Below are 15562 nucleotides of genomic sequence, written 5' to 3' on the forward strand. Positions count from 1 at the left end.
CTAAAACTGACTGTCATGATAAGGCGAGAGCTGGTCGCTGTTCGAGAGGTTTCGAGTCCCTAAAGACTTATGCCGCTTAGAGCGAGGAGTCGGCTTTGTCCGGCTTAAGGCCTGTATAGCGCCCTGAATTCGGCCTTCCGAATACTAGGGTCTTCACCAAAATTTAAAATTGTAGAATTCTATGGCTAAGTGAGAGTGATAAAGCATTATAGTCCAGTTGCCTTTGTTCGTTGTGCTGAGCACCTCCCTCGAAGGACCCAACAATGGGAAAAAGAGTGCTTAGGTTTATCCCGAACACCCCAGCACTCGTGGCATGGGGGCAGAAGCTGACGACTAGTCCTCTCTCAGATCTGATAAACAGCCGCACAGAAGGTAATATTTTAAATTCAAACAAGTGTTGCATAGCGCATATGAACAAGTTTTCATAATACAGGATCACATGAGCAAGTTGATTCAAAAATTACATCTTTTGCACACTCGTCCGCCACAAGACGGGCACCCTTCAAGACACCCTCATAATACATTTCGGGGTGGCGATGCTCCTGGCCCTGTGGCGGCTCCTCCTTCACCAGCTTCTCAGCGTCCATCTTGGCCCAGTGCACCTTCGCACGGGCAAAGGCCCGGCGTGCACCCTCGATGCAGACGGACCACTTTATGGCCTCCAGCCGTGGGCAGGCATCCATAAGCCGCCTCACTAGGCCAAAGTAGCTGTTGGGAAGGGAGTCACTAGGCCACATCCGAACTATAAGGCCCCTCATGGCCTGTTCGGCCGCCTTGTGCAGCTCGACCAGTTGCTTCAGCTGGTCGCTCATAGGCATCGGGTGTTCGGTCCCAGTATACTGAGACCAGAACAGCTTCTCCGTCGAGCTTCCCTCCTCGGCCTGGTAAAACATCACGGCATTCGACACGCTACGGGGAAAATCTGCGAATGCTCCTGGAGAGCTCCGGACTCGGGTAAGTAACAAGTAATTTACTTTCACATGCTTCCTTTGCATATTGAATGCCTTACCCGCCGCTATCTTCCTCATCGCCTCAATCTCCTGGAGGGCCTTTTGGGCTTCAGCCTCGGCATTCTTTGCGCTCTCGAGGGTCGCGGCAAGCTTAGACTCTCACGTCTTCGAGTCATGCTCCAAAGCCTCGTGCTTCGTCACGAGAGCCTGGAGCTCTTGCTGCACCTCGCCCACCCGTGCCTCTTGCTTTTCCCGCTCGGTGCGCTCCTTGGCCGCTTTGTCTTCGGCCTCGGACATCGCTTGCTTTAGGGTCGCCACTTCGGTCATGGCCCCTGGCACATTCATGATGATCCTGTCATTTCGCAACACATTTTCTTTTATATATATAGACAAGGTATTACTTACCTTTGTTCTCCTCGAGCTGCCTCTTGGCAAGGCCGAGCTTGTCGGCGTTCTGGGAACGGGGGTCCCCAGACTTGCCTGCCTACGGCCTGCGGCGTGGCTCAAAGGGGGGCCCAGCGCGGCCCATCTTCACCAACACAAAACCAAGACCCTCACGAGGGGCCAAGCCTCGCGGGGCGGATGACGCGGAGCTTCCTCAGGCACGGCCTCGTCAGGCTGGCTCATGAGGAGGCAGAGTGTCACATCCGTAGTTCTGGTAAGGTCCTAGGCTTGCTTTGTGCATCATGTTAAATTTCAAATGAAATTGAAATGGGGATTGAGGGAGTCCTGGATTAGGGGGTGTTCGGGTAGCCAGACTATACCTTCGGCCGGACTCCTGGACTATGAAGATACAAGATTGAAGACTTCGTCCCGTCTCCGGATGGGACTTTCCTTGGCGTTGAAGGCAAGCTTGGCGATGCGGATATTCAAGATCTCCTACCATTGTAGCCGACTCTGTGTAACCCTAACCCTATTCCGTGTCTATATAAACCGGAGGGTTGTAGTCCGTAGGCAATCAACTCCATACACAACAATCATACCATAGGCTAGCTTCTAGGGTTTAGCCTCCTTGATCTCATGGTAGATCTACTCTTGTACTACCCATATCATCAATATTAATCAAGCAGGAGTAGGGTATTACCTCCATCGAGAGGTTCCGAACCTGGGTAAAACAAAGTGTCCCTGCCTCCTGTTACCATCCGGCCTAGACGCACAATTCGGGACCCCCTACCCGAGATCCGCTAGTTTTGACACCGACATTGGTGCTTTCATTGAGAGTTCCTCTGTGCCGTCACAATCAGGAAGGATGCCTTCTCCCGTCTTCAAAGATGGCACCGTTGCTAAGGGAGCCTTGGCTGTCGGCCAAACCCTCCGGCTAGGTGGTTTCCTCATGACCGCCTGTTCGGCTGTTGCGCCGACGGTGACCTCTCGGGTCATCAAAAACAACCTACACGTCAGCTCGGAGCTCGTCGAGTAGCTAGATCTGATGGAGCTCTCTTCCGTAAACGAGCTCTTGGATCGCATCGCCGCCCTGGGGGTCGCTACGGATTACGACCAGGTTGGGCTTAAACCCGATCTAAGAGAAATTAACTCGCCCCAAGTCACCCACCACGTTTCCGTGGTAGAGGCGCAGTGTGGCGACCCTTCATCTATTTTAAGGACTAGCTACGTCCGAATTCCCGACCCCTCCAATCCGGATACCCGCGGAGAGGAGGATGTAACTCAAGACCTGAGCTTAGGATCAGGCAACGGGCCGGATTCGTGGGATAACATCCAAGAATCCGAACTTCAGAGTTCGGAAACTCTTCGGCCTCCGAATCTTGGATTGGGTGAGGTTTCAGATTCAACGACACCCGCCCACCCGAACATAAGCGATCTCTCCCAAGTCAGGCAGAGGCCCGACGAAACAGTACATCATTACTGGGCCAGATTCCTCCTGGTTATGAACATGATAAAGGATTTCCGCGAGGGAGACGCAATCTCAATTTTCTATAGTAATTGCACGGACGAGGGAATCCTTAACGCCGTAAGTCGTCGTGATATTACACGCTTCGCTGACTTGGCATCCATAGTACAAAAATATTGTGTGATGGAAAGCGCTTGGAAAACCGAAATAAAATTTTGGGATAATCCGGACTTGAATAGTAATCCCGTCCGAACTAAGAGGGTGCATCATCATAGGACACCCGGGATAAACACCAAAAAGCCAAAACCCTTTACAGGGCATGGAACCGTACTGGAAAGGTGGCTTAATGGACCCTGTAGAATTCATAGTACAGAGGACGCCACACCAACTCACAGCCTTAGAGCATGTTGGATACTCCAGCAGGTGGCCAAAATTGGCAAGGACCTCTTAATTCTGGAGGCCGCAGAAAGCCAGCCTGAGGACGCCAGTACCGTTCTCACAGTCTTGGAGACTTTCGCATCAAACAATGTGCGAAAAAGAACACTCCGCAGCCTCGCCGAAGTCTATCAAGTTGCAACAATAAATCCATGGAGTGACACTGCCATTACCTTCAACGCAAGTGATGAACCTAGATTCCGAACAGCCCGAGCACCAGCCGCATTGGTCCTCAGTCCCATAGTGGACGGCTTTCGCCTCACCAAGGTGCTCATGGATGGAGGCAGTGGACTGAACCTCATTTATGAGGAAACCCTTCAAAAAATGGAAATAGACTAGAGCCGCGTCGAGCGAAACAGCACAACATTTAGAGGAATAATCCCCAGTCGGGAAGTGTGCTACACAGGAAAAATCACACTAGATGTGGTGTTCGGCACGCCGGATAATTACAGGTCCGAAGAAGTCACGTTTCAAGTGGCCCCGTTTAAGAGCGGACATCATGCTTTACTGGGACGGGAAGCATTCACAATCTTCCAAGCAATATCCCATTACGGGTACATGAAGCTTAAGATGCCCGGGCCGAACGGAATTATCACTCTAGCTAGTGATCCGGACGTTGCACTCCGCGCCGAAAACAAGACGGCCGCATTAGCCCTTGAGGCACTATCCGAAGCCCTAGCAGCCGAGGAACTGACTGCGCTGCACTCCACGGTTAACAGGGATGATGTGATACTCGATAAGAGATCCAAATCCACATCCTTCAAGCCAGCTGACGAAATAGTCAAATTCCAGGTCCATCCAATGGACCCCAATAAAACAGCTTCCATCGGGGCACGACTGAACCCTGATGTAGACGCCGCACTGCGAGAGTTCCTATGAGAGAACTGGGACATTTTCGCCTGGGATCCCACGCAAGCTGGCCGAACACAGCTTAAATATCCTAAAAGGATTCAAACCTGTCAAACAAGCCCTTCGGCGTTTTTCCGAACCCAAGAGACAGGCTATGGGAGAGGAGCTAGCCAAGCTATTGGAGGCCGGATTCATTAGAGACATAAAACATCCGGACTGGCTAGCAAACTTGGTGATGGTACCAAAGAAGGACAAATCCTGGCGCCTGTGTGTCGATTTTAAAGACCTTAACAAGGCTTGCCCAAAGGATCCCTTCCCCCTCCCCAGTATCGATCAAATCATCGATGCCACCGCAGGACACGACTCATTGTGTTTCCTCGATGCATACTCTGGTTACCATCAAATCAAGATGGCAGAATCAGACCAAGCTGCAACAGCATTCATCACACCATACGGCCCATTCTGCTTCAACACAATGCCCTTCGGGCTGAAAAATGCCGGCACAACATATCAGCGCATGATCCAGACATGTCTGGCAAATCAGATCGGCAAAACAGTGGAGGCGTATGTGGATGACGTGGTCGTCAAATCAAGACATGTCGAATCTCTAATAGACGACTTGAGGCTTACATTCGGTAACCTCCGAAAATACAACATCAAGCTCAACCCGGAAAAATGCGTCTTCGGCGTTCCAGCTGGAAATCTCTTGGGCTTCATTGTATCCGGTAGAGGAATTGAAGCTAATCCAGCCAAGATCCGAGCTTTGTCACAATTGGATATCCCAAAGGACCTCAAACAAATACAAAAATTAACCGGATGCGTGGCGGCTTTAAGCCGCTTCATCTCCCGCTTGGGAGAAAAAGCACTACCCCTCTATCGCCTCCTTCGGCGCACCGAACACTTCGAGTGGACGGAGGCCGCCACGGCCGGACTTAATGAAATAAAAGCCATGGCAACAAACCCAGTCCTGGCCGCGCCGAACACCGGCGAACCAATGTTATTGTACATTGCAGCAACACATCAAGTTGTCAGCGTAGTGCTCGTTGTCGAGCGGGAAACGGATGGACACAAATTCCCCCTTCAAAGGCCGGTCTACTACGTATCCACTATCCTCACTCCATGCAAATCACGGTACCTGCATTATCAAAAGATTGCATACAAGGTATTCATGGCATCCCGGAAGCTACGACACTACTTTCAAGAGTGTTCCGTAACAGTAGCCTCAGAAGTACCACTCAAAGATATTATCAACAACCGCGATGCAACGGGCCGGATTGCAAAATGGGCCATCAAGCTCCTCCCGTTCGATATAACCTATAAGCCATGACGAGCTATTAAATCACAAGTTTTGGCCGACTTCGTCGTAGAATGGACGGAGGCCGAGCTCCCTAAAGAGTACGGCACATATTCAAACTAGATTATGCATTTCGACGGCTCCAAAATGTTGGCCGGACTGGGGGATGGCGTCGTCCTGACGTCCCCCACAGGAGACACAGTCCAATATGTGCTCCAGATCATGTACATGGATTCCAACAATGCAGCCGAATATGAGGCCCTCCTACATGGTCTCCGGATAGCAGTATCCATGGGTATCCAGCGCCTAGAGGTACGCGGGGATTCAAAGCTCGTGATATCCCAAATAAATGGAGACTTCGACGCCAAGGACCTAAAAATGGCAGCTTACCGTAACGCCGTCCTAAAAATGTCAGCTCGGTTCGAAGGGCTGGAGATTCACCATATAGCCAGAGAAAACAATCAAGCAGCGGACGTCCTGGCACGCATCGGAGCAAAACGCGATGCAGTCCCCCCCAACATCTTTCTGGAAAGATTGTTCAAGCCATCCGTAGCATGGGAGGGGGAACCCGTAAATAACAGCCCGTACCTAGCCGCACCACTCGACGCCGAACAATCTGACACAGTTGGAGGCTCTGCCAATGAAATTACACCTTTAGCCCACGTAATAATGGCGGTCATCGCCCCGTGGACAGAACCATTCCTAGCCTACCTTACTAGGAAGGAACTCCCGGAGGACCAAAACGAGGCCCGCTGCATAGTGCGGCGATCTAAAGCCTATAGAGTCCATGAGGGAGAGCTTTATAAGAAAAGCACTACAGGAGTCCTTCAAAGGTGCATCTCCGAAGAGGAAGGGCAGAACCTTCTGGCTGAAATTCATGCCGGACTCGGTGGTCACCACGCCGCTGCTCGGTCCCTTGTTAGCAAGGCTTTCCGTACAGGCTTTTATTGGCTGACGGCCCGGGCAGACGCTCAGGACATAGTCCAACGATGCGCTGGTTGCCAACTTTTTGCCAACCAAAGCCATATGCCACCCACCGCACTCCAAACTATACACATCACCTAGCCTTTTGCGGTCTGGGGGCTTGACATGGTCGGACCCCTTAAAGGTGGGACTGATAGGAAAAAATACTTACTGGTCATGGTGGACAAATTCACCAAATGGATAGAAGCCAAGCCTGTTAAAACGGCCGAATCCGAACCTGTGATAGACTTCATATCCGGGGTGGTACACCGCTATGGCGTCCCCCACAGCATCATAACCGATAAAGGTACAAACTTTACCGCCGACGAGGTAAAACTCTGGTGCAAAAACATGGGCATCAAGCTCGATTATGCTTCCGTCTATCACCCACAAACCAACGTCCAGGTCGAATGTGCAAATGGTCTTATAATGAGCGGCATTAAACCCAGACTGGTGCGGTCCCTCAAGGAATCTAACACACACTGGGTAGAGGAGCTCGACTCCGTGCTATGGGGGCTGGGGACCACGCCAAATAGCACCACCGGATACACACCATTTTTTATGGTGTACGGCGCAGAGGCAGTTTTGCCCTGCGACATAATTCATGACTCACCTAGAGTGCGCATGTACGAAGAAATTGAAGCCGAGATCGATCGGCAGGACAACTTGGACGCCCTGGAGGGGGAGCGCGACGTGGCAAAAGCCCGTTCCGCATTTTATCAATAGCAGGCCCGAAGATATCAAAGAAGAGAAGTACGGGCCAAAAATTACAATGTTGGCAAACTAGTTCTACGCCTGCTGGATAAGAAAAAGGACAAACTCAAGCCCAAGTGGAAGGTCCATTCATAATCGACCAAGTCCTGACTGGCGGGGCGTACCGCCTGCGAGATGCGTCGGATAACCGACTCGAGCCGAACCCGTGGAACGCCACTCATCTCCGAAGATTCTATGCCTAGCGCCGGACTCTGTGTTCCTCTCCTTCCTCTGTCCATTTTTTGCATTTTTCTGTCTTACATTTCTCTCCTTCCCCTCTTTTCTTTTATAGCCCTTAAAGGCTTATCTAGTGACGCGCCACTCGCGCTCATTAAACCTGGGGGCTTCTTTAACACAAGCTTATTTATACGGGCTTCATGCCCAACACATGCATCAAACTTCCGCATGTACCTTTTTCTTCACCATTATATGCATCGATATGACTTAAGTTTTGGCCAAGCTGGGTTGCCTGGCTCCTGTGCTTACCCCTACATTCCCAATTGTTCGGCTAGGCGGTAAAGGGAGCACCTCTACGATTGCTACTGCCGGATCAGCCGGATGTGTACCTGAGACTGGGTGAAGCCGAAAGCTAGTGTTCTTAAGGGAATATTCGGTCGGTGAGACAAAAGATGATCTTTTTACCCATTTTATGCGCCCCCAGATGCTTTTTTCTGCGTCTTTTTATGCAGTCCGGACATGCACTTTAGGGCATGTCTCACAGCGAAAGGAACCCCTAACGGAACTATTCTCTCTGGAAGATGTTTCTTACTAACCATGTAATATAACATAACTAGTTGGGAACTTGTCTGATAAAGCACCAATGACCCCTACGCCTGGTCTCCATGCATACCACGGTTCTTATATAACCGCTATGGTATTCGGACACACTCCGGACCGTCAGGTCCCGAGGTTGAAGCGAAAAGGTCGGCAATGACAAACGATCTACAATCCGGCTAGAAGGCATTACACATGTCAATTCAAAATTACATAGTCATTCTGACTGATTGTATTCCTCTTCTATACCATCTAACAGGCTGTCTAATTTGCAGTCCTGCTGGGAATACTTCGCGGCCAACTCTACTTGGCCGTATACTAAGCTCACAGGGATCTCCTTCCCGTCAGCCCCACTGGTCCGACCTCGGCCATGTGGTTCGGGTCAGACTTCGTAAAACGGGTCTTCACCATGGCCCAGGCTTCCCGAGCGCCTTGTCGGCAAGCCGATATCTTCCACAACCGGAAGCGCCGCCGAGCTCCCTTCAGCTTCTCCGCAAGCTCTCCAAGGCCCTCGGGCATGGAGTGGGAAGGCCATAAGGCTTGGGCAACACCTTGCATCGCCTGCCGAATTCGCTCATGCAGTTGCATGAGTTCGGGAAGAAGGTCACCCGTAGAACCGGGAATCTCCTCTACAGGACGACCGGTGAGCATACCTACAGACATTACTCTGTTAGTCGACTTCCTCGCCGAACTCTTTTTTCAAAGTTCATTCAAGCACTTACTAAAAATGCCACGTCGAAGCCGCTGATTCTCCTTCGTGGAGTCTGACAGCTGGCCACGAACATCTTTAAGTTCGACGTCCAGCTTGGTGTTGGCATCCTAAAGATCATTCTTCTCTCGCCTCACCCTTGTCAACATACTCTCACTGGCCTTTAGCTGGCGTAAGAGTTGTTGCTTGTCCGGATTGAGTCTGGCGCCATCTGCAATTTGATTTGTCAGATTTGCACCCACACCGCACAATACTAATCTTTCGAAGTGTATTTTACCTAAGGGGGTCTCTTTGGGCTCCCCTGCTGCGGCTAGTGCGGCCTCTAGTTGGGCCTTGCACTTTTCCAGCTCCTGGGATAGTACAGTATTCTTCTCTGTAAGAACCTACATATTAAATGATCCTTAAATCAGTTGCTCTAACTGTTTGAAGTCTCGGGGGCTACTAGCATATATATATTTAAACCAAAATTTTCTTACCCGTATGTCTTTCACATACTGCTCCGTGGCTCTGGATAAACCATTTTGAGCGGCACGGAGGTATGCATCTCCCGAATTAAAGGCATCTAAAGCCTCTTGGGAGAAACAAGCGTCGCATAGAGTTGTCCGGCGACGCCTGTGGTTCATGGCACTCTCCACTTCTGAATTTGTGGCGGACAGCCTGTCCGCATCCTCTGTCGGAGGAGCATCCGATGCGCGCCTTGTGCTCACCTCCGCTTCTTGGCCAGACGTTGGAGCCTGGCTGGTGGAGGCGCGATTGGCAACCTCTCCGGATGTAGTCCGGCGAGGTCTCTTCGTCCTAAAGATAGCACGAACGTTAATATACCCTGACAGAATAACTCCAGGGAAACAGAGGGTGCACTATACCTTTGCACCGGCATTTCAGTACGGACTTCATTCCTTTTTGCCCTACGGGGCTCTACGGCCCCTCGTTGGCTAGCCGCCATAGGTTCGGCCTCCTGCCTCGGAAATCTCCCCTGCAAAACACTGTTGTCGTCAGAAACACCGGAATACATGAGAGTGGAATCCCTCTCAAGGGAATGAGACTCCGGTTTCCATCAACCGGGAGGCCGGGATTAACCCTGGTTAATCAGCCGTGATGGCTACCAAGGTATTGTCCTTTCTTAGCTAATAGAACACCCCGTCGATAAGCTCCACCGATATGTCCAGATCCTCTTCGGAGTCCGGATCGAGGGACCGTTCTGGGTCCTTGGGCTGTGGAGGGCGGCTGCTTATATTCTTTACCTCCTGTCGCAGTTCCTGCATTGAAGTCGTTAGACTACCTATCTAACCACGGGCGCAATTGTTCACTTACCCAACTTGGAGGATCGTACATACTGAATCTGGCCTGCGGGTTGACGCGGAGGAATTCCTCCTTTTCTCCCTTGTACAAAGAGGATAAGATCTTTTCTAGAGCGGCGGCTGAGTCCGGCCCTTTACGACCGTAACGGGTGGCGTCATCCTCCCCGTTGAATTCCCACATTGGGTGGCCTCTATATTGAAGCGGCTGCACCCCCCGCATAATGCATGTGGCCATGACTCCAATCATGGTTAGTCCGTAATGAGCCAACAGTCTTATCCGGCCCATCAGGTAAAGGACGTCTCTGTCGCTTTCTCTCTGAGAGCTCCGCGCACGCCAGCTCAAGCGTTTCTTCAATGGAGCACTGTTGAACTCAGGGAGACCGACCCGGATAGGGCCCGGTAGCGGGACGTCATCTATATAAAACCATTCCGAAGGCCAGTCCTCGGACGCTTCCTTTGGGGTTCCGGATAGGTATCCGGTCCCGACGATGCGCCATACTTCGGCTCCGCCCACTTGGTATATGGACCCCTTTTGAGAACGGGGCACCAGGTAGAATAACCTCTTCCACAGTGCGAAATGAGCCTCAACACCTAAAAATAGCTCGCAAAGGGCGACGAAACCCGCAATATGCAATACGGAGGCGGGCGTGAGATTGTGCAGTTGGAGGCCGTAAAACTCCAGAAGCCCGCGGAGAAATGGGTGAATTGGAAATCCCAGTCCCCTTAATAGATAGGGGACGAGGCACACCCACTCTCCTTTAGAAGGATTGGGGGTGCTCTCCGCTTGTTTTCCGCCATTGTAGGTGGCGAGACCGGCTTGGACCGGGACCATGTATGCCTGAGGGAGAAATCCCTTGGCCTGAAGCGACGCTAACTCGCTATGCGGGATGGTGCAACTCTCCCAGTCCCCGGGTTTGGGACCGGAGGGGCGAGGGGAGGAGCTGCGACGGCTGGTCATGTTGGAATAGACCTTTGCTGGAGGCGCTCTGATGATAACTCGCAGAAAGGAGAAGATGTGGTTTGGACCTAAATCCCCATCCCGCTAAATGGGCGTCTCGTTTATACGGCTAGGGGTGTGAATGTAAAAAGGCCCCGGATTTTCACATTTGTTTTACACGTGGAAGACGGCCATTAATGGGCATGGAAGCCGAGGAGGACTACATTACAAAAATCGGACATTATTCCTACAGGTACACAAGATTTGGAGAGGAACCCGCCTTGCAATGCCGAACAATCTGCGCGCTGGACTCATCGTCATTGAAGCCTGGTTCGGGGGCTACTAAGGGAGTCCTGGATTAGGGGGTGTTCGGGTAGCCGGACTATACCTTCAGCCGGACTCCTGGACTATGAAGATACAAGATTGAAGACTTCGTCCAGTGTCCGTATGGGACTTTCCTTGGCATGGAAGGCAAGCTTGGCCATGCGGATATTCAAGACCTCCTACCATTGTAACCGACTCTGTGTAACCCTAACCCTATCCGATGTCTATATAAACCGGAGGGTTGTAGTCCGTAGGCAATCAACTCCATACACAACAATCATACCATAGGCTAGCTTCTAGGGTTTAGCCTCCTTGATCTCGTGGTAGATCTACTCTTGTACTACCCATATCAATATTAATCAAGCAGGAGTAGGGTATTACCTCCATCGAGAGGTCCCAAACCTGGGTAAAACAAAGTGTTCCCTGCCTCCTGTTACCATCCGGCCTAGACGCACAGTTCGGGACCCCCTACCCGAGATCCACCGGTTTTGACACCGACAGGGGATGTTTCAAACCCTAGCACCAAAGCAAATTCAAATAGGTTCAACTTTAAAATGGATTTTCAATGAACCCAAAATGCTATTCAAAAATGTTCATGCTCTTTGGATAATGTTGGGAACAACAACCAGAGGTGATGCACATTTTTACTACACATTTTGGATTTTTGAATCAATGCATAAATATTTGATTTGGAGCTGTTTAAATTATATAAATATTTTTAATGGCTCCAAAAATGTTGGGAATTGGTGAGGGCCTCTTGAATATTATATCTAGATGCCACAAATATTTTCAGCATTTATGGAAGTGTTTTAACATTTCTTTTGGATAGAGAACAAATGTCAGAAATAGAAAAAGAAAACAGGGAAAGGATTTACCTGACTTACCTGGCGCCCCACCACGGCCCAGCAGTGGCCCGGCCCAACTGGCCGTTGCCAGTCGTCTCCCTCGCCAGGAGGCAGCAGCGAAAGGGAGCACAGCGAGCGTGCATGCCCGCCAGGCAGCTGCTTGTTGCCTCCTCTCCCTCCTCGGCGCTGTCCACCCCCGAGAGCTCCACCGAGCCCCCTGGTCTCTCTCCATTCTCCCCGAGCTCCTCCCCATCCTCTGTCTCGCTCTCCCCCTCTGTCCCGAGCGCAGCGGAGAGCACCGCTGTGCGCCACCGTGACCACCGCCTTTCCCTCGCCTCTCCGACGTGCCCACGAGGTCCGCCTCGTCGCCCTAGTCCTCTCCACCGGGCCACGCGGTGCCAGACGCCTCGAAGCATCGTCCCCGTCCCCTTCATCCTCCTTGGGTCGCCGGAGATCCGCCTCGCCGCCCCGCTCGCTCCGACGCTCCTCCGGCCTCACCGACCTGCTCGTCCGACTCGCCGCGAGCCACTGACCTGAACTCCCCTCCTTTGCGCTCCGTTTGCATGTTGTAGCCGTCGCTCCGCCGGAGACCGAACCGCGCCGCCACCCGAGTTTCTCGCCACCGTGGCCACAACCGTCGTAGCTCCCAACCGAGCACACCCACATGCTCACCGCGCCGTGTAGGTGCCGTAGGAGCTAAGCACGCCACTCCATGGCCACCGCAGCCCCGTTCCCGAGTGCGCCCAAACTCCGGCGTCGCTCCGCTCGTCAGTGCCATCGACTCCGGCCACCCCAGCCTCTCTCGTGTGCTTCCCTGGATGCGGCGCACGCCCAACTCCACGTAGAGCCCCTCTGCCGTCCTTTTGGTCGCCTGAGGGCGAAACCCGAGCCTCCGTCGTGCGTGATGTCGCCGACGACGAGCCGCCAGCGTGTTGGGCCTGTTGACCAGGGGTTTGACCTCCCCTGGGCCATTGACATGTGGGGCCAGCCCCATCTAATTACCTAGTTTCGGGTTAACTAAAATAGGATTAGCCCTGTGACACTGACATGCGGGCCCCACCGTCCAGGTTTGACCTGGACCGAGCCGTTGACCTGCTGACGCCTCTGTGACGTCACGCTGACGCAGTAATTGATTTCTGGGTTTTAAATAATTCAGAGAATTTCAGAAAATAGTTAAAACTTCTAAAATTCATAGTAATTCATCCGTTACTCCAAATCAAATAAATTATATATGAAAAATTATCAGAAAAATGCAAGAAATCCATTTATGCTAGTTTCATGCATGAAAAACTAACTTATACTTGCTGTATAAGTGAAAAAGTAATAATGGCATGTTATATATTTAATTTGGGGTTTGCATATGAACCCTTGGTACATATGGACTTCAACCAAATTGATGCTAGATGCATTAGGGCAAATCATAGCATCTTTGAAATGTCATCTTCATGCATCATATTGTTCCATATGGTTATTTATTGATTGCCGGCACCGTCCCCTCTCGATAGGTTCTACTCTAGAAGATGTCCCGAGTACCTGTCTGAGGAGCAGTGCTTCTTTGTGGATCTATCAGGCAAGCAAACCCCCTTGAGCATCTCAATAAATCCCACCCTCTCGCTCCTGCTCCTTTTACTGCATTAGGACAACAATGATTCAAACTGCTATTTTCTGCTACGGTAGCTGAACCCATTCCTCTGCATGACCTGTCATTGCCACAGTAAGTAGTTGAAACCCACTAGCATGAGTAGGAGTTGCTTGAGCCTTGATGTGCCTGCTCATCCGAGCTTGTTCTTCTTTATGCCAGCTATGCTTAGAGTTGTGTCAGGTCTGATTCATCGGGAATGAATCGGAGTGGTGAACATGTCCTACCGGTAAAGGCTAAGTGTGTGAACACGTTTTGGTAAAGGTAGCGATGAGAGGCCATGTAGGAGTACATGGTGGGTTGTCTCATTGGAACCGTCCTTAAGCACTGAGTTCTGTGTATGTTATCCAAGTCCAGTTACTACCACACATTGGGTTCCGGTTATCCGGCCCCTCTCGGCTTAATAATCTGCTTGATCTCTGTCCAGGAGTTGCAACTAGTTTCTGGCATTTATAGGTAGTGCTACTTGTCTACCAGGTGGTGTCCGACGGGACGGGCTTGGGACAGACTAGGCACTGTGGCACGGTGTACCAAGTGGCACCCGGATGGTGGGCTTGGGAACCCTGGACACATCGTTTGGGGCCATGAGCGACACCCCGGCCGGATCTCCTTGCGGATGGAACCCGAATAGGCGATAAACCTGGACGAGAGACTTGTGTGGTTAGTCAGGTTGCCGAGGTACATGATGTGTACAGGGCTATAAGTGGCGAGAGCGTGTGTGACGAAGTACACCCCTGCAGGGTCAATATTATCTATTTGAATAGCCATTTTCCTCAGATATGGAAACTTGGAGAACTTATGTAGTACATAGACAACTTGAAGTGGATACTCTAAAATTCGCAAGATAAGCGTGAGTGCTATGGATGGCCTTCTCATAGGAAGACGGGAACGGATCCATAGTGGAGTATTGATATGGTGAACATGTGGACTCGTGTGCGTATTCTCACCTCAAAGAAGTTTCTGATACTCATAGTATAGATTAGCCACTGAGTCAAAGCTGGCTTGCTGCTGTTAAAACTCCACCACCCCCTTTGTTGATAATGTTGCATATGTAGATAGTTCTGATGTAAGACTTGCTGAGTACCTTTGTACTCACATTTGCTTATTTATGTTTTGCAGTTGGTTAAACTAGTGACTTCGACGAGTAGCTTGTATCCCAGCTACGATCTTGTACCCTTGGGAGGGTCGTGTATAGTCAGGATTCTTAGTCTTTTCCTTTTGTAGTTGTCTGTACTCAGACATGTAATGCTTCCGTTGCTTGTATGCTCTGAATGATGGGTCATGAGACCCTTGTTTGTATTGAATGCTATGTGGCTCTTCTGCGCCTTTATCTATATGATTTTGAGTTATGGTGTGATGCCATGTTGTACAACACGTACTTGCATGTTATGCGTACGTGTAACGTGTATTGCTATGTGTGGGATCCGACAACCTAGTGGTTTAACTCTGGTAGCCTCTCTTATGGGGAAATGTAGTCTTGTGCTTCCATGAGCCATAGTAGTCCGCTACAGCCCGGTTCACCGGAGTCCTGCTAGCCCAGCACTACTGCTCCGGAACACTTGACTGGCCGGCATGTGATTCACTTTGTTCCTGTGTCTGTCCCTTCGGGGAAATGTCACGCGGTGACATCCGGAGTCCTGTTAGCCCAGTGCTACAGCCCGGATTCATACGCTGTTGACCGACATGCTCGAGGTTGACTCATGTATGCCTGTCCCTGTAAGTTAGTGCTACTTTGGGTTCACGACTAGTCATGTCGGCCCGGATTCTCTGTCATATGGATGCTAGCGACACTATCATATACGTGAGCCAAAAGGCGCAAACGGTCCCGGGCCAGGTAAGGTGGCACCCGTGGGAATACCGTGTGTGAGGCCACAAAGTGATATGAAGTGTTACATGCTAGATCGGTGTGACTTAGGATCAGGGTCCCGACAGCGTTGGTATCA

Source organism: Triticum dicoccoides, chromosome 6A (assembly GCF_002162155.2).
Source record: "Triticum dicoccoides isolate Atlit2015 ecotype Zavitan chromosome 6A, WEW_v2.0, whole genome shotgun sequence".
In the NCBI taxonomy this organism is placed as follows: Eukaryota; Viridiplantae; Streptophyta; class Magnoliopsida; order Poales; family Poaceae; genus Triticum; species Triticum dicoccoides.